The sequence below is a fragment of the Seriola dumerili genome, unplaced genomic scaffold (assembly GCF_002260705.1).
Source record: "Seriola dumerili isolate Sdu_G_001 unplaced genomic scaffold, Sdu_1.0 BDQW01000025.1, whole genome shotgun sequence".
NCBI classification, from domain to species: Eukaryota; Metazoa; Chordata; class Actinopteri; order Carangiformes; family Carangidae; genus Seriola; species Seriola dumerili.
In genome coordinates, this window is record NW_019174280.1 from 20,845,103 (window position 1) to 20,863,970 (window position 18,868).

General features: G+C 40.0%; 1 protein-coding gene across 3 annotated transcripts in view; it reads left to right on the forward strand.

Moving 5' to 3' along the window:
* Positions 1-13,493: 13,493 nt before the first annotated feature.
* ankrd6 (ankyrin repeat domain 6) overlaps positions 13,494-18,868 on the forward strand; it is a 32,222-nt gene continuing 26,847 nt past the window's right edge. For all 3 annotated transcript variants that reach the window (XM_022770302.1, XM_022770303.1, XM_022770304.1), the window contains exon 1: positions 13,494-13,746. The gene's annotated coding sequence lies outside the window, so the exon portion shown is untranslated. The remainder of the gene's footprint in view (positions 13,747-18,868) is intronic.

Genomic DNA, 18,868 nt, shown 5'->3' on the forward strand with positions numbered 1-18,868 from the left:
GTGTGTGCGTACTGTTTGAGCCTAAACTGTAGCAGTGAAAGAAAAAAACTGCGACCTTGGAGAAGAGGTAGTTGTTCCCATACTGCATGTTCACGTGGAGCAACGAGTTTGGCAAGAGGGCTGAAAAAATATCACTGGCTCCTGGGTGTGAATTTCAACAACGCTGGCTCACACGTCACCATCGGACTGGACCACATACACAGCTTCTTCTCCTTTACATAACTGCATCAGAAGCTCATATGTTCCCCAATCATATTCCAACAACCGGGTGGGGCTGGTTGCACAAGTAGACTAGTCTAATGCCAGTTGTATAAAAATAAAAAACAGACTCATTTTAAGCCTAAAATGTTAGCCACCATACCCGAAGGCTAATAACATAACAATGATATCACCACGGATTTGCATTCATTTGGTTTCTGGCAACACAACTTTTGTTGTGTCTGATTTTTCACTCTCATTCTTCTCTGTTTTGTTCCCCACCAACTCCCAAAGAAATATAATTGGCTCTCTGCTGTAACCAAGGTTGATGAGAGTAGAGCTCACTAATCGGACGATTGGCCCGAATCTGGACCCAGACACCATCCTCTCTGGACCCGGACCCATAACCTATGAATTATTGAGAATTATTAGACTTTGATAGAGGCACGGCCTTTATGGCACTGGTCACTTCACTCAGCCAATCATTGCGACTCGAGTCAGTGAATGAGACGCAGGCGGTGAGAGACGACATCGGAGAAATATAAGTGGGGAAAGTGGTATTTAACAGGGAAAGAAAGAGAAAGGGACGGGTCAAAGCTGTTCTGTCGTTAGGTTGTGTTGAGATTGTGTATTATAAAAATGGTTGACACTGTTAAGATGTGGAATGGGCTTAACAAAAAAGAAAAAAAAGGGATACTGAAGCTACACTTTTTATTTCATATTTCTAAAATTAACCACTTTAATTAAGATGTACCTTTTTCAAAAGCTCTGTTTGGACTTATTACAGCCCTTACGCAACTTGAAATGAGAAAGGAACATATAGTTATTATTACATAAGGTAAAAGAAAAGTTTGAAGTTCTTATTCCACTACCCCCAACCCACTCCCCCGACCAATGTTCCTTTGCTTGAGGATATGCTGTCTAACTGGACGTCTTTGAATTTTAATTTAATACCCCTGGAGAAGAGTTTGAGCTGAAGTGAGAGGCTAAAATGTTGTGAAGATGGGTTGTCACCATAGCAACCTATTTTACATCGCACATAGTCATATGATCCATAGTTCATATAGAAAAAGAACTTATATTTACATTTACATTTACTCATCTGGCAGACGCTTTTTATCCAAGTAAGGGACATCACTAAAGCTTCGGGGCAGAAGGAGACCTACATTTATTTGATAAGTGAAGGAGAGTGTCTTCATGTCTGTCAGAAGCTGGACTGTTAGATCTGAGCTACAGTCAAAGTCTGTCTCTGTGCAACCAGCCCCCGCCAAATGATACTCTCTACTCTCTGAAGCTCTCTATTTTCAATCAAACTGACAAAATAATAAGAGCATATAATTTGGCTGCTATTGCCTCTGTAACCTTTGGAACTGACTGAGTCATATAACTGAATGTGTCCAGAACAGATGGCTAATGAGGCAGTAAAGGAGCTAAATACCAGGCTTTCTTCCCTTAACAGCCCTCCGACTACAGCGGCAATATTTCACTTCAAGTGGCAGTCCTTCCCTGTATTCCTCAATGGCTACTGTTGACATTCACCAGATTAAAGCAGCCCATAAAGCCAGGACTAAACAGGATGCTACTACTCTGTGGGTTTTAAAGCACCATATATCACTGTTTCTGAGGAAAGTGTTTATTTATTTATGTATCTGCAGGATTCTCTATTCACTGAATTTATTTTATTTAGTATTTATTTATTTATTTTTAGTGCAGCAATACGATCCATGTGCCATGACACCTTAAGTTGGCAAAGATGCACGAAACAGGGCTTGTACAAAACTGCTTGATGCATGCTGCAAGACGTGCAATACTGTATCTTTCTAGTTGTATATTTCTTAGAAAGGACTTTAAAACATGGAAAGCTTTACCAGTGATGTAACCAACTTGAACCGCCTTAAGTGAACATTTTTTTATACACCAACATGGTTTAATAGCTGTATTTTTTTTTTTCATTTGTTTGTTTGAGCACCATGAGTGACTGCATAGTTTTATTGAGGTTTTCTAAGCAGTATATACAGTTTAGCATTTTATTTAATTATGTGCGTAAATAGTAAGCTAAGCTAGAGGCTTTAGGCTAGCTACACTGTGATGTGTGTGATTTCACCCGTCACAAGCGCTACAGTTTCATTCCTCAAAACTGGTTTACATGTCAATATTTCAAAAGCAGATTCTGGAAAATTATTTCAAAATATCCCATTTTTAAAATTAGCTTATTCACCTTCTTGCTAACGAGTAAAGCCCACTTATGTTTATGCTGCGCTGAGGGATATGCTGTAGCCTACAACCACTACGTGTGTAGCCTCTGGGAATCCCATTAGCTCCTTGCACCAAGTATGTATCCAGCTTTTGATGAATTTCATGTCTATTCATATTAGAATACAGCGCTAGACCGGGAGGCGATTAGCTTAGCTAAGCACAAGACAGGAAGCAGGGGAAACAGCACCAACCACACCTCTGAAGCTAACTAAATAACTCACTAATTAACAAATTGTGGCTTGTTTCTTTAGTCAGTACTCAGTCAGAAATGTGAGAAAGAAACTTTGGGAGAGAGACTGTCATTGCGTTCATGAGCTCTTTCTCGTTTTACTGTATCTAGTGAGGAGGGAGTGACGTATTGGTCCTGCTGACGTAAATTTCAGTCAGCCATTAAACAGCAGTAGTGGTTGCTCAGTGAAGTTAATTTTCTTTACATTGATCAAAAAAGTCAGTTTAAGAGATGTTGTTTCTGTTTATGAACTCACAAAAACCTGTACAGGTGCATCCATCTCATCCATGCTTATTTTTCTATTGCTGTTGCTAAACTGTGTAGCTTCTCATGTAGCTTCCCACCTAGCCAACCATAGCTGGCAGCTAGCTAGCTAGGTGGGTTTCCTATCCTTATTCAGCGTATGATTCAGCGCATGATTCAGCGTAAGATTTGATTGGTCAAATGTTTCTCCAACCTGGGGAGGCAGTCATCAGTTCGCACAATCCCAGATCTTTGACTCAGCGAGCTAGGCTAGCTGTGTCACCCTGCTTCCAGTCTTAGCGCTAAGCTAGGCTAGCTGCCTCTTGGCTCAAGCCCCATACGTCCATACTGTACAGATATGAGAATGGCAAAAAAGTACATTTCGCAAAATGTAAAACTGTACCTGGTGCTCCGTTAAAGCCAAGGTCTCATCCTGATTCATGATGTACTCAGCAACCATTATTGCAATTTACCTTGATGGCTAAATGTGATTTTTTAAATTTGTGTTTTTCTCTTCTTTTTTTTTTTTTTTGGAATGGATCTCTAATAACAGTGAGTCAGATGATCTCTCAGTGCAAAAACATAAAACAAGAAGCACATTTGCAGATCTCTCATCTTCCAAACCGACATCTCTTCTACCTTCATCTTCAGAAAATGTTCAGAATGTAATGCTTTCGGGGCAAATTTCATAAATAAAGTCTTTCTTTCACGCATTTAAATGAGTCCTGATTTACTTGCTTTGAAGATTTAACATATCGGAACACCATGTCTACAGAATGCGAGGACTTGCCACAATGTCATAAAGCTCCTTCCACTCTGTATTGTCATGAGAACGATGGCTAAGAAGCAACTTTACTGAAAACAGTCACAACTTCCAAGAATAATCTATCAGACACAATCTTCCCCTTGTGACGCACATCCATCTTTAATCCAGATTTTAGAGATGACTCTGGGCACATCTAATCCCCCAAATAAACAAATCATGTCAGATTTACCTATGCCATCACTACTTAAAAACTCAGTGCTGCAGTAAGGCAACTGATCCCACACTATCATCTGTGTTGTTTATTAATGCATCTGCTGCTTTAAGGTAATACACTGACTCATACTCTTAATATGTCTGGCTGTGGTTTATACCCACTGGCAGATCCTTGAGGACTTTGTCCTAAAAGGGAGTCAGCACTGTGGCTCGTAATATGTTGTGTCTGGGATGAATTAATAAACATTCACACAAATTTCTCTGAAAAGCCAAAAAGGAAATGCGATATAAATAGTTTTACAAATCCCTGTGTGTGTAAAGCCAGTGCCTCTGGTTAGTGTGGTCGGCTTTGAACAGGAAGGAAAAGGATCTGATTTGAACTGAGCATGACCCAGATCTGGGGTTTTTGGTATGTTTTTTATTAAAATTTCGCATTTTAAATCATTGCTCAGTAGACATTAATAACAACCCTTATTTGATGCCCTGATCTAGGCTGTCATCGGCACGGGAGCTCAATCTGAATGTTAAGTCCTGTTAGGGAAAAAGATGATGACCAGTGACGTCTTCATGGCTTACATCATCGTTGCTGTGTGCTTATGCTAAACTAAGCCAACATGTCCCGACTCCAGCCCTGTACATTAACACACAAACATGAGGATGATATCAATCCGCACATCTCACAAAGTGCTGACCTATTCCTTTTAGCAGCAATCAATCTGCAAACACAAAGTTGTAAGTCCGAAGAGGACAGGGGAGGAAGTTTGGTGAGGACATTCCCACAGCCAGTTTTTATTGTCAGATCTGTTTGTCAGTCTTTTAGACAAAACAAAAAAAGCTAATGGAGTACACTGGGAAGTAGCCTGATGTAAATCAAGAGAATGACACTTCAGTTATGGGCCAAATCCAATACTCTGCTCTCAGCTGGAGTTTGCATGTGAGGGATACAAACTGCCAGAACTGAGAATCAGCAGCTTTGAAGACTGTGAGCATATCGAGCCCTACTGCTGCTCAAATCTAGTGAGACAATTCCTCCTGTGGCCCCACAACTTTGATTATGTTCATGATGTCCTCACTTGCACCGAAGACTTGTTCTGCGCATACAAACACGGCCCGAATGTGGACTTGCAGACTGATCACAGCTTGATTTGGCTTTTGTGCTTGCTCAGTAGTTTTTTCATTAATGAACTTCCCTATTTTTGCCTTCGTCGGTTCAGTAAAAGAGAATGGTTTCTGTAATTTAGTCATTACTCATGTCACGTCCCACTGTTTCACTAAGGAGAGATCATTTAGAAATGTATTATAATATTGACTGAGGTCAGCATCAAGAGACTTTCTTAAGACGTTCACTAAAGCTTCATTAAAATCAATTTATCACTCACAAAAGAGTAAAAACCCTGCAAAATATTATGATTATCTTCTATTGTATGGTTGTCCCATACAGATTATGGTGAAGGAACTAGGATCTGTGCTCAACGATGTGACTGTCCTCCTTGATCCTCCTCCAGTCAGTAATGACATTTTCTTCCTCTTTGAACTCTTGAATGCTGTGAGTGGGTTTGGTCTGGTGTGAACAAACAGCTGGTTTTGGTGTTCATTCAGTGTAATATTCCCCACACATATGTCACATATGATGTCATAATGATGTCATACACCACCAGTCTTCTTCTCTGGGGGAGTCCTGTCCTCAGGGTGCACCAGCGCAGTGAGCTGAAATGGTGGCGATGGTGAACACGTTAACAAACAGCATTATCATTCCTTTGGAACTTGTGTTTCTGTCCAGCTGATTAGTCTTTGTTTTGGTTTTCACCGACTCCTGAGAAAGACGGGCATGGTGCTGGGAATCTAGTGTACACTGGGTTTATCTGTGTTTTCTCACTGCTAACAGCCGCCTGCTGCTACTGGAAATGAGGTTGATGAGATATCCACACTTGTAGTATTTGGGAGTTTCTACTCACACATGTTTGGTTACTTCCACAAACTGCTCAAGCGTGCACTGAGACTGCAAATGTGCGTGGAGGTTTATCAGAGCTCACTTAGACAAACACTGAGACAAAGTTTTGTTGTTTTATTTAATTCCAACATAATGAGCAAATATATGGACTCAACCATACGGTATTACAGTTACAATCAGATGATCAAATGTGCGTTCAGGAGTTGAATGGAGTACCGACAACAAGCTATGTGGCACTACATGCACCAAACATGCATTATGTTGTGGATCTGGTTAACTGCAGGAGTAAATTGCAATTATTATGGTTATAATTTCCTGTCCTTGCCAGTAGGTGGCGCAACAGGGTTTTTTTTTTCATGTCGAACTATTAAAATCTGCTGTGCAGCCACGGCAACGGCGTTTAATGAAAACTCATAAACTTGACTAAAAAAGCATCACAAACGTCTTTTTCAGGCTTTTCTGACCAAACTAGAGGTGAATCTGGTCAACCTGCCAGGAGGAGTACGTGAAAGTGTAAAACATGTCATTTCCTGTTGCCAGTAGGTGGTGCTAAGACTATAACTGACTGTTGGTTGTTTTTTAGATTAGACTGATCATATATGATATCAATCTGATTAATCCAAGAGGCCCTAATAATAGCAATCAACATAACAGTTTAAGAGGGCCTCGCATTGGAGGGTGCTTAGGCCCTATCAATAAACATAGCCGTTTAAACTCCTTTCACCACGCCCTGCTGTTTGTAGATTCAAGCTGTGTGCAGCATTAAATCAGATCCCGGTTTCTCACAGTATAATGGAAAAAGGCCAATTATTGCCTGACTTCTTTATTAAAATTAGTTTTACTGCCGCCAGAATTCTGTGATGTGTAGTTTTAAACCATATTTTCTCTTACCACCAGTAACAGGCACCCAACCTCCACCAACTTGACTTGTAGACAGTGGTAAATTGTGGGATACACTTAGCTGAATACTGCTTCCAAAATGGTATAAGGAGAAGTGTGAGTCAACGTTTGCTTAAGTGTGTAAGTGTGTGTTGGCATATTTCAGACATGGGACACAGCAGCAAAGTTGTTATTCTGAGAGAAAGAGAACCGCAGAGTTGGTGATGATTGTCTGTGCGACAAGTCCTCTAAATTATACAACAAAATGTGTGTTGTCTGATCTGACAGCACCATCAATATGACAGCATTGCTTCACCAGAGATGAAACTGTTTTGTGATGTTGCATTGCAGTGGTTAAGGTTTGGTTAGATATAGGTGCAAAACCATCATGGTAAAAGTCAGAGAAGCGTCATGGTGTGGATTAAAATGACCTCTTTGTTACGTTTAGGGGATCTTAATCATCATGGTCACAATGATAACCATGTGGTTGCAGTGGTTCTTGTAGCTTTAAGTTGCTTGAATGGTTGAATGGTTTTAAAGGGGTCAAATGACATGAACCAGCAGTCGGTGGACGACCTGGAGCAAGATCAAGGAGGACGTTCACATCTGTCACCAGAGATACAACCACTTTGCATCATGGGACTGAAGTTTCATACTTGCATTAAATGGTGAAAAATGACTGATGAAGATTGTGACAGTTGCATGGAATATAAAGCACGAATCACTGATTATTGTTTCTAAGGCTACTCTAGGTTCCATACCATGAACCACAAACCATACAAGCATTAATTAAACACCTGAATCAACTCAACCATACTCCCTCTGATGCCTCGGATTATTCGACGTTGTATTCTGCTGACATCTGCTGGTTTTGCTCGAGTAGTCCTAGCTGTGTCTCGTCTAAATCCTCTTGTGCAACTGGCAGAAAATCCACCCTGGAATTTGAATGCAGTTCGTCTAATATTGTACAATTTCTTCTTAGAGATGAAAAGCAGAGAGACAGGCTTATTGTGACAGGAGACATTTTCAGATTCACAGCTGGAACCCGCGATCAGATAGAAAAAACTGTGATGAAAAATGTCTATCAAAATATTCTATGAACTTGCAGAGTCAGTTACTAATTCATTGTCAGTAGAACAACAAGAAAGCAGATGAAATGGACCCCTTCATCATACCTTTTTTTCCCCCTTGACATCCACTTAATGATTTAAAAAGTGTACAAAAGGAAACCTGTCAGTGGGAAAAGAGAGAGGAAGTCTGGAATGTCATGGCTGACTGCAGAAGTACATTTCTCTAACATTTTGCAGACAGCCTCTGTCCCTGAGCATGTGTTGATGTGTGACACACAAAGCATAATGGGGAAAAAAAAAAAAGACTGTCACTCCGTATCAAGCATCCAATCAGTTACTGTTGCATGCGTCGGGAAACGCTGATGAGGAAAGATGCGGTGGAGTGATGCAATAAAAAAGAAACATCAGTGTATCTGTCAGTGGCAAGACCTCTGCAGGCGCTTTCAAATGATTCAGGATGTCAGATTATGAGTCATATTTTCAGGTTGTTTTTCAGAAAAATCATGTTGTTGCTGGTTTGGATCCATATGACTGGGAGTAGAAAAAGAAATTCAGGGATGTTGTTCTTTCCCTCCCTTCACGCCTCACAATAGCTAGTGTAATGCCTTTTGGCAAATGCGTTGAGCCAACATTTCTGGGAATAAATAAAGGTTAAAGACGTGGAAAACAAAAATGGGGAGGATAATGGAAATGCCAAAGGTTATTCTCAGTGGCTTTAAGTGTTGAAATACATTTACTCAACTACTGAGTTTAGCTACAGTTTTGATTAAAAAGCCTTTAATGTCATTGGTCAGTACAAAATACAACTAAATTATGAGTGCTACTCCTGAACTGATTTAGTTCAGTTCATTTCGATCCTTATTAATATTTATACATATTAAATTAGGGAATATTCCTGTTTGAAAGGATTGATTACAGATATGTGTCAGAGGTTTCGCAAATATTTTTAACTAACAACGTATCAGTTTCAGTCCAGTCTGTCGTTTTTTTTTTAACGTTATCAAGTATTTCCTTCCATCAACACTTTCTACAGTTTACATATCATTAATGTCTTCTCCTCCTGTTTGATCGACTTCACAATCTCATTTGCTAAGATATATCTAATTAATTTGCAATTTCTTTTTTATCATTTATGATGATATTGTTTAATTTTTCTCTTTTTTTAATCTTTTCATCAATTCTCTTTTTTAATTACACTGTTGAGCACTTTCCATGTTCCTTGCGTATCATTCTTTCCAGCTATTCCAGCTTCTTGAGATAATATTGCTTCTTATTAGACCTCAAATTACTTATTAATCTATTTTTGCATGTTTTATATTTATTCTCTACTTCTTTTTCTCCTCTGTGTTTTAGAAATCTCATGCATTGTACATTCTTCGTCTTACATGCATTCTCGTATGTTTCATGGTTGGTATATTATATTACATTTAGTCATTTGGCAGATGCTTTTATCCAAAGTGACTTAGAAGTGAGGGACCTCACTGAAGCTTCAGCGCAGTAGGAGACCCGGGTGTAAGTACTGAGTGCTACATCTTTTTAATAAGTGCAAGGAGATGAGGTACAGCAGTGCACTGAATGTGCATAGTAAGTGCTAGTTAGGGATGTTAGGGTGTTAGAGGTGTTAGGAGAGGAGGTGCTCTCAGGGGAGATGAGTCTTCAAGAGATTCTTGAAGACAGAGAGTGTATAGTATTCGGGAGCTTGTTCTGCCGTCGGGGAACAACAGACAAGAACAACAGTAGGGTTTAAAACACTATTAAAAAAAAAGAAAAAGCTTGACACACATTCAACACAATCCTAATATAAAAAGATAAATATAAAGTGTCTCAGTGCAAATATGTTTACAGTGGAGTAAAATATGATTATTGCACAGTGGAAAATTACTCAGGGATGATGAAAGTTGCCCATTAGTTTTGTATGATTGTGATAAATAAGAGTGCAAATGGATTTACTTGAAGTTTACTTGATTATTTCCATTTTTTGGTGTCATACTTCTACTCCACTATATTTCAGAGGGGAAGGATTTTTTTAAAAATGATTTTAATGATGTCACTCACTCATCTCACCACAGGATGGCACTATGTGGTTACCAGACTCTTGAAGACTGATATCACAGTGATACAGTCTCAGGTAAAGTCTGGTTTATTTCTTTATAACTTTGTGACTTATTTTGTTTCTCATCATTCTAATATGAATTCAACTTCATCAAAGAGACTTAGATATTTAATTTCAATATGTCTTTGCTCGCACATAAACTTCTAAACAGCAATAAAAACTGAAACATTTACTGACGTATGCACGAGCAAACAACAGAACAGACCTGTTCAGGTGAAGGCTGCTGACTGGATTTCCCCTGAACTCAACATCTGGACATTCCTCTGCTTAAACACAAAATACAGCTCTGTCAGATTTATGGGAGCTCATCATGCAGGCATTAGCTGGCCCCAGGCAGAGGCAAACCAAGTGGCCAATTAAGGCCCTGCAGCAACCCAGCAGCAAAGCCATTTTGGGACTTCTTTGTCAGCTGTTTTCAAGCCTGTTTCACACTCAATTATAATTTAGCCTTCAGTCTTACACTTTAATGTGTCTTAATTAGATCATTAAGGTGGAAAGATGCCAGGAAATAAAGGAGAGAGAGATGCCGCAACAGTCCCCGGTCAGATTCTGTGTGTGAACCTGTAAACCAAAGAAACACCCCATTACACAATACATTTTAATTTAATTTTGGTGTCTCTGGAAAGATGAGAACCTCCAGGAAAGACTGGAGTGGGTGGAGAGGGGAAGTGTTGCAAGGACAGGTGCAACTGCAGGAAGGTTTGCAAGAGCACAAAGTGACTTGAGATACAGCAATCCATGACCAAATGCGGAAGAAGGAAGGAACAGCAAACCCCAAAGTGAAGCCATAACATCTCCGTGAGGCCCGACCCAGTATTAGTCTGGTGCTCCTAATAAAGCGCTCAGTGAGTGCAAACAATGGTGACATGTGACTGTCTGTCCTCCTCGAGTTTCAAGCTTTATCCAAATTTGTGAGAGAGTTTTGTTGACTAGCAGATTTGACATGAAGTATCACATTCCAGAGAGGGTGACGTTATTTTCCCTCAATGGCAGAAAAATACTTTGAGAAAGTTTTCTTCTCGCAAAACTTGAGAGCCCAAAACATGAAAGCTGTGAAGTCATGTAGAATCAGATTTCTGCTCTGCAATTTGAGACAAGAGAAATGAGAACGTCTTCACTGCTTTTGTTCGGAAGTTCTCCGCTGATCATCAACGATCAGAGGCAGTGAAGTGGCCAAGAAAAGCACTTTCACCTGAAGCCGTTGACATCAGCAGACAAATGACTCGGGGCTTTACGTGGGAGCACCAGGTCAAAAGATAACGCCGATCAGGTTTCAGAGATCTTTGCTCTAAAACAACACTCTGCTTCTTGACATGAACTAAAATTGCATTTGAGCTGCCTTAACTTCCTGCTGTAATTTTGTGTTTAACAGAAATGTGCAGCTGTACATATACATTTGCATTAAAATGATGGGGTTTTTTTTGTTTCTTGAATTCATTCATGTTTTGTTTTTCTATTTACTCATGTGTCATTTATGTGCCTATCATATTCACCATTTGTTTGGCTGTTGCTTGTTGTTGTTTCCATTTTGTGGTTGCTCTAATTTAAAGTCAGCTGTTTTTCATTTATAGACGTGTAAGCCACATAAGAAAAAGGAAAACATTTTGGAGACTTTGCAAGAGTTATATGCAAAGATTGATGTCAATCCATTGCCTTGATGTTCAGTTTGGAGCTGGAGATAGGATGTGGTTAGTTCTGTTCAGTGTTGTCCATCCCACAGAGCAGCAGCAGGAGCTCTGCCCGGCCAGCTGACATGGGGTGGTGGGAGTTGTCTGTGCTATTAATTAGATTTTATTCATTCATTCCTGAAATTAAAATTTAATGTATCAGTTTATATTAGTTTTTTATATGTTATTGAATTATTCATTGATTAGAATTAAGCACCGTCTATAGTCTATAATTATAACACAACACACAGAGAATCTTTATCTAAAGGCACTGAGTTGTTACGAAACTTTGCCACAGAATCTTCATCTTCATCGACTCTCAGAATCTACTTTTCCCCATACCCTTCACATAAGCTAGACTTGTCCCCCAGTCCTTTGCTTTATCCTCTCACTCTGAAATCAATACTTGCAAGCATATTATATGGGTTTCCCGTGGCTCTTTGCATTGTGGATGGATCGGAACGAGCCCCGAGGTGAGTGCGACACAATTTAGATCAGCTCTCGTTCCACCGACTCACAGGATGAGACAATGCTGTTTCTATACGGCTGAAGAGAGCGTGTCGGCGTGCGCGGAGGAATCACAACAGAATCATGAAGTGACAGTTTCGCTGCATATATTCTGCCCTTCTCCAGTGTCTAGTTCCATTCTTTGGAGAGCTATTGTCTTAGTCTGACAGCAGATGAAGAAGAGCACAAAGAGAAGAGGAATGAAACATCCAGGTTGCTGCAGACACACCCTTCTTCCTCAGGATGGGGGGGCCACACTCTGATCTCTGGGGCTTGGGGGCCGGTACTGTAGGTGCAGAAAGAGAGAGACAGAGAGTGAGACAGAGTCACAGAACAGCGACTTGTTTGGATGTCACCATTCTTGAATTAAATACAAAATACTATAAATCTTGAATACAAAAAATGTGAGACAAAGGTTCCCGTAACAAATGACAGCAGCAAGTTCAAACTAATTATGGCATTTCTTAAAACAGCAGGCATGTAGTGGTAAGGCTAAAGCAATTTGTTGACATCAGTTAAGAGCCTTATTACCTGTTTTAAGGAACAGCTGATTGTCAAGGGCTTTCATTATCTTGCATTTCACAAACCTAGATTTGCTTGTGATGCCCTTCTTCACCTTATAAGTACTTCCTGGATGCCCCCAAGGCCCGGTGTTTGGAGATGCTGTTCCTGTTCAGATTCTTTAAAAGCGGGAGTGGAGGTCTCTCTCTAGGCGATAATTGCAGGGGTCATCTTAGCTTGATCGGGGGGGCTACAACTGTGTAATGGAAAGTATGTGTTATAAACTTATGGCATGAAGTTTTAAAGACATCAGCGATATCATGGATTGCTCACTTTCTTTCCTGAGCTGTTAATTCTTCTAGGTTTCGAGTCTGTAGTGTCACCTACACTTGAAAAGTGCCAAATTTAAGTATACTTAAAATGTCTGTATTCATCATTTTATTTTAGTGGAAACAAAGTACCTTGCTTTTTGTATACAACTGCAAAAAAAGATATACTTTGATTACATAGTATAGTAGTATAGTGTAGGTAAAATTATAAGAGTATGGATGCATGTATGCATGTAGTGTCAAGTTGAATTATGGGAAATGTGGGATTTTACTTTGACACATACAGAATAAAAGTCAGTATTTAAGTCAGTAACTCCAATTTTTTTCATTGAATTGCAATATTAAATTACTGAAATATCCCTTTAAATAATCTATCTATTTTGTTGATTAATTTACTTTTAAGACAATACTAAGGGGTTATATAGCAGTTTACTTGCCAAAATTGGTTCCATTATGATCTTTTTTAGGCTTTAAAATGAAAGCTTGTTTCACTTGTCTAAATAGTGGACACACACATGGCTTATTTACTCGGCTCAGCAGCCAAGTAAGTCAAAAGTGGGCAATAGTTTTGAGCAGGGTTTCATTTCACTGGAGGAGGAAACTGAACTGTAACTGGCCAGTGTCTTCTTCCTCCCCTCATTTGAACGTAGCGACAGTCTGTTGACATGTAAATGGGACGGAGAGGGAAGCGGCAGCAGCAGAGACCGTGTGTGGTTTTCACTTTGTAGTTTCCCCTCAAACAACATGCTCAGTACGGGACGGTCGGACTAGCTAACAAGCGTCTTCGTCGGAGTGGACACTTTGTGCGACAGTTTGTTTTCGAGGTAAGCTTCTTTGTTTATTTGTGTGTGTGTGTGTGTGTTTTTTTTTTAATATGAGATACCTGGGTTTAAACGAATGGTTTATTTTGTACTACGTACGTTGGAGGTGACGACGTCTGTTGAGATTCTGCTGACTTTAATTAACGTCCGTTCGAAATTCAAATAATGTTAGCTAGTTAGCTAACGCTAACTGTTTGTTACCTTACTTTTATGTAACCGTCATGTTTTGGTGAATTTATTACGATCTCATCATAAATATATTCTTTCTTTTATCACTGCTGCTTCTACAGTACCTCCTCCCCTTAACTCCTTAACTACAAACCGCGGGAATATACTTACAATATTACAATAACTTATTAGCCTATATAGTTGTAACTATATTCGAGTTTATAGTGACTTTATTTAATTAAATACAACACTTTTAAACGTCTTCCACGCCTCTTTGACCTCCACAATGTAATATAAATCACTGTGTGTGATCCCTAGTATGTTTGTCAAACAAATGCAACTATTTATTTGGCCATTTTCTTAAAATAAGATAATAATAATAATAATTTGAAATAACTCTCTAAGAAAGCTGCTGCATTTATGTGTCTGTGCTGCTCACTACTGAGTGCACTTGCCAAGATATTCGCTTAGTGTTTTCATTATGCTCAAGTAATTCCCCATTAGGGAGTTACTGCTGTTACACAACATATTCCTACAAAATGTATCACTAATTAAAGGGTAGGTTTTGGTCAGGACTCAGAACTATGTCTGAAAATAACAATAAATTAAGCAAGGGAAAAATTAATCAGGACAATGGATAGCTAGTGCTGTATCTTATGCAAATTGGGCTACAGCCCCGGAAAAAAAATGCCAAGGAAATGTGATATAAAGTAGGCTTAGATTAAATCCTCTCCACACCATGGAACTTAGCCTCAGGCTTAACCTAAATATTTAAGTCTACAAGGGTTCACATTGAGGGTATTTAACAGTTAAAGATATGAGCTTATTAAGAAAGGCTGGTCAGTAATGTGTTACAATGACAACGTGTAGCACTGTACATAAACTTACACAGAGAAGGCAGAAGAGCTGTTGTTGTCAGGTAGTAATAAATAGCTTTGATGATGTGAATTAATATGAATGGGATTTGTTTATTGGGCATCAGTGTATTCAGGGTGATGTAAGGGTCAAGGGAGCCTGCAGGGATTCCCTGTACAACAAGGATTCTTTAAGGTGACTTCCCTCTGGAGAGGTGGACCTAGTGAGATAATGTAAAGCTTGAGTTTTCACTTTCTATTATATAACAACTATATATGCTCACTGGACACTTTATTAGGAATAGCACACTAATACTGGGTAGAGCCTCCCTTTGCTCTCAAAACAACCTCGGTACTTTGTGGCATGGAATTTCACAATTTGTTGGAAACCTTCCTTTGAGACTCTGCTCCATGTCAACATGATTGCATCACATTATTTGTGCAGATTTGTCAGCTCCACATTCAAGCTGCCAATCTCCTGTTCTACCACATTGCAAAGGTGTTGTACTGGATTCTGGTGACTGGGGGAGGCCACTGAAGTTCACTAAACTCACTGTTCATTAAACCAGTTTGAGACAACTTTTACTTTGTGACATGGTGCATTATCCTGCAGGAAGTAGTCATAAGGAGATGCTACATCTTATCTGAGTATTGTTTCTGACTATGTGCATCTCTTTATGGCCGCAGTTTGCATTCAAACATAGTGATCGATTGATTTCAGAAATCCAGATTCACCAGACCACGTTTTTCCAGTCTTCAACTGTCCTGTGTTGGTGAGTCTGTGTCCACTGCAGCCTCAGATTTTTGTTCTTGACTGACAGGAGTGAAACCTGACGTGGTCTTCTGTTGTTGTAGTCCATCCACCTCAAGACTGGATGTATTGTTCTGATGATTTCTCCATCTTCCCTGACTCCCAGTTTCTGTTTGCTCAACCCTTGGGCTTTTCAATTTCCTGTGATTTTCACATAAGCAAAAAAGACATGTCTTTATTTTTACAAAAACCTTTAGTTCCTAAGAATATTACATAATTTGGAGATGGACACTTTCCACCTGAATACAGAGACATGTAATGCTGCCTTGCAGTGTGTGCTCTGTGTGAAGCTGATGAATGCATCCATGCAGTTAGAGTACAAACAACAGCCTCATCCGTGTGTCCATCTGCTCATGTCCCCGGGGGGGGGTGATCGGCACAGCACAGTGCTGACGAGGTCAGAGGTCACCAGGTGCATAATGGGCACATAATGAGTCTTAATGGGCCACAGGGCGGGGGTGTGTGGTTGGGGGCACATTTTACAGGATCCAGAAACTTGACACTGAACGAGAGGTGATTATTAGATTTGTCCGTCAGATGGTGAGATGGTGTCCATTGTGAGCGTTTGCTGCCAAGTGCAAGTACAGATGCTGAGATCTGCTAAGTCCCATTATACTTTGTGAGTGAAAATCAATGTAAAAGCCATCACGTTAATTTTTATAGTACCTCTATAGCATATTAGATTTATAATATTGATCCTGTAATGTATTTTAAGGAGATAGTATTACTTTGTAATCAGATTTACACATTAGAATTTTAAACCCAGCCTCAGGTGGCAGTATAATAGGACAAATCCTGGGATTAGCACACTGTTTGTCATAGCACTGCTTCCCAGTGAGGCACTGGACCTGCAAGTGAATATCTCTGTGGCATAAGAAAAGGAGCTTTATTTAGTCTTTTGCCTTGCAGGGGCTCTAAATGCCACTTAACCCTTTGTTGCCTCAAAACAATGAACTCAACGGTCATGCGCAGTCTCTCGCTGTTTCTCAGACTCTGCATCTGCTTTCACTAAGTTTTCTCAGTGCTGAGGATTAAAGAAGTGGCGGGGTGGGGAGGGGGGTTGGTGTATGGATGCCAGGGCTCGACAGTGTGAGCGTGTCACTTGTATTTGTGAGTCTTATCGACCGCTCAAACTGCTTTACACTACAAGCCACATTCACCCATTCACAGTGCTTTTTCTATACATACAGGGCTTTTCTATCACACACTCACATAGATGATACATTGGGGGAAATTTGGGGTTCTGTGTCTTACTTAAGGACACTTATATTTGCGGACTGGAGGAGCTGGGGAAAAAAACTGCCAACCCTGTGATAGGTGATTTACCTGCTCCGCATCCTGAGCCACAGCTGCCCCAGGTATCAGTCATGTTTACTGGGGGACCGGTCCTGAATACCAAACAAGTGTGCATTTTCTGTTATTATTGTGGGTATAATAACAGGCTGTTGAGTTATTTTAAGACATTGGAAGAAGAAAACAGTGGCTCCAGAACTGAAATAATAGGTTCGTGCAATGGTTAAAATAGCATCTTACGAATATATGCTTAGCAGAATAGGTGGCTATCAGGAGGGCTGGGTGTCTGGGACTGGTTCTGGGTTTACATTAAAATGGAAGATAGTGTGTCCCACACATAGACTTTACTTACCCAACAGCCACTAAAGTAAATCCGGTAACCCGTCCTAGCATTTTTTTAAATTTCCATTTTTTTATTCGTCCGAGACAACACCAACCGTAGTCAAATAACCTGTCCCATTCCTGTTCTTTCACCCACCAAAGTCTGTAATTTGTGTGTAAGAAATATTTTTTCATTTCTCATGATCACATAAAAGATCTCTACTGTAGTGTTTTGCGTTGTTGATTCATTGTAGACATTATAGCACATTGATTCGCTCAGCCCCCTTGCCCTGTCTTTCTTTCTCTCTTTCTTTCTCTCTTTCTCTCTCTCTCTCTACCCAACCCAAGCCCGTTGTGACCCACTGGAACCTGCTGGGTTGGGCCTGTTTCGGACAAGAATTTAGAAATGATGTTTTGGTTCGGCTCAGGGTCAGTCATGTTGGCCTTTTCACGGTCATTTACAATTTCCCAAATTGTGTTACTGGTTTGTTTTGGTCTTTTCCTGTTGGTAAAAGCAAGTCATTGAAGTGTGCCGTGACTTATAGAGTTGTACTAAAAGGCTTTACATCTTATTTTTAGCCTTGTGTAGGTTGACATCTGTACTGTTTATTTAGATAGCTATCACATCTGGTTGAGCTGTCACATGGATGACAGACGGTTTATTTCCAGCATTGACCTCAGGATTAGCCAACAGCATATCAGCCTGCCATGTCTCTACACAAAACTGTGATTAAACTGATAATATAGTTGTAAATATCTGTCCTGCATTCTCTGGAGTATTTATGGTAAATTTTGTCCATCATAAATGCCCCAGTCAGCACAGATCTCTCTGCTTCACTGCTGCAGTGAGCTATCACTGAAACAAATCTTGGGATTAGTGAGTGGGTCAAAGGATTGTTCTAACCTGGTTTTGGCACTTTGTCCATAACTGGTGCAGAAAAGACAGATGGCTGAGATTTGAGTGAAATCTGCGGATAGAGGAAAGGGTGGTGGGGGACCTTACACTCTTGTCATATTGTCATCTCACTGATCCTTTGTATCTGTAGTATAAAAGGAAAAGCCTATGATGGCATTATACTGGCAAAATCTGTGAGAGCAAATGAGATTCACGCACGGCAATGTAGAGGAGCTGCACACGGAACTCAAACAGCTGCACACACACCTTATTTTTTGTTCAATCAATTTTATCACACAGAATAGTTCTGCTCGTGCAAGAATTATCGTTGCCTGCAAGGAGAAAACTATACTTTGACCCTGAATGCACGTGACTGTTATTCCAGAACACATACCTACTATTATTGATCTCCTGCTCGCTCTCATTGGCAGTACGTTTGTGGACCTAGTCACCCTTGTATTCCTAAATATAATTGGTTGAGTAGGTCCACCAGCTTGGGCAGCTAGGTACAGCAACACCAGTAGGACAAACCACATAGGCCACTTCTGTATGAAAAGTACCCTGAGATAACTTTTCTTGACTTGACTCATAGACTAGACCCCTAGCTCCAGTCAGCGGCTCATGCATTGTGGAAAGCAGTTGCAATGTTTTTATTTAGTTCTGACTATTGATTAACTAAAACTATGTGAAATTTCAACAGTGCCTCTCATAATTCAAAAGCTTCTGTTAATTTACTCACATCATACTTTCTGTGTGTGTGTGTGTGTGTGTGTGTGTGTGTGT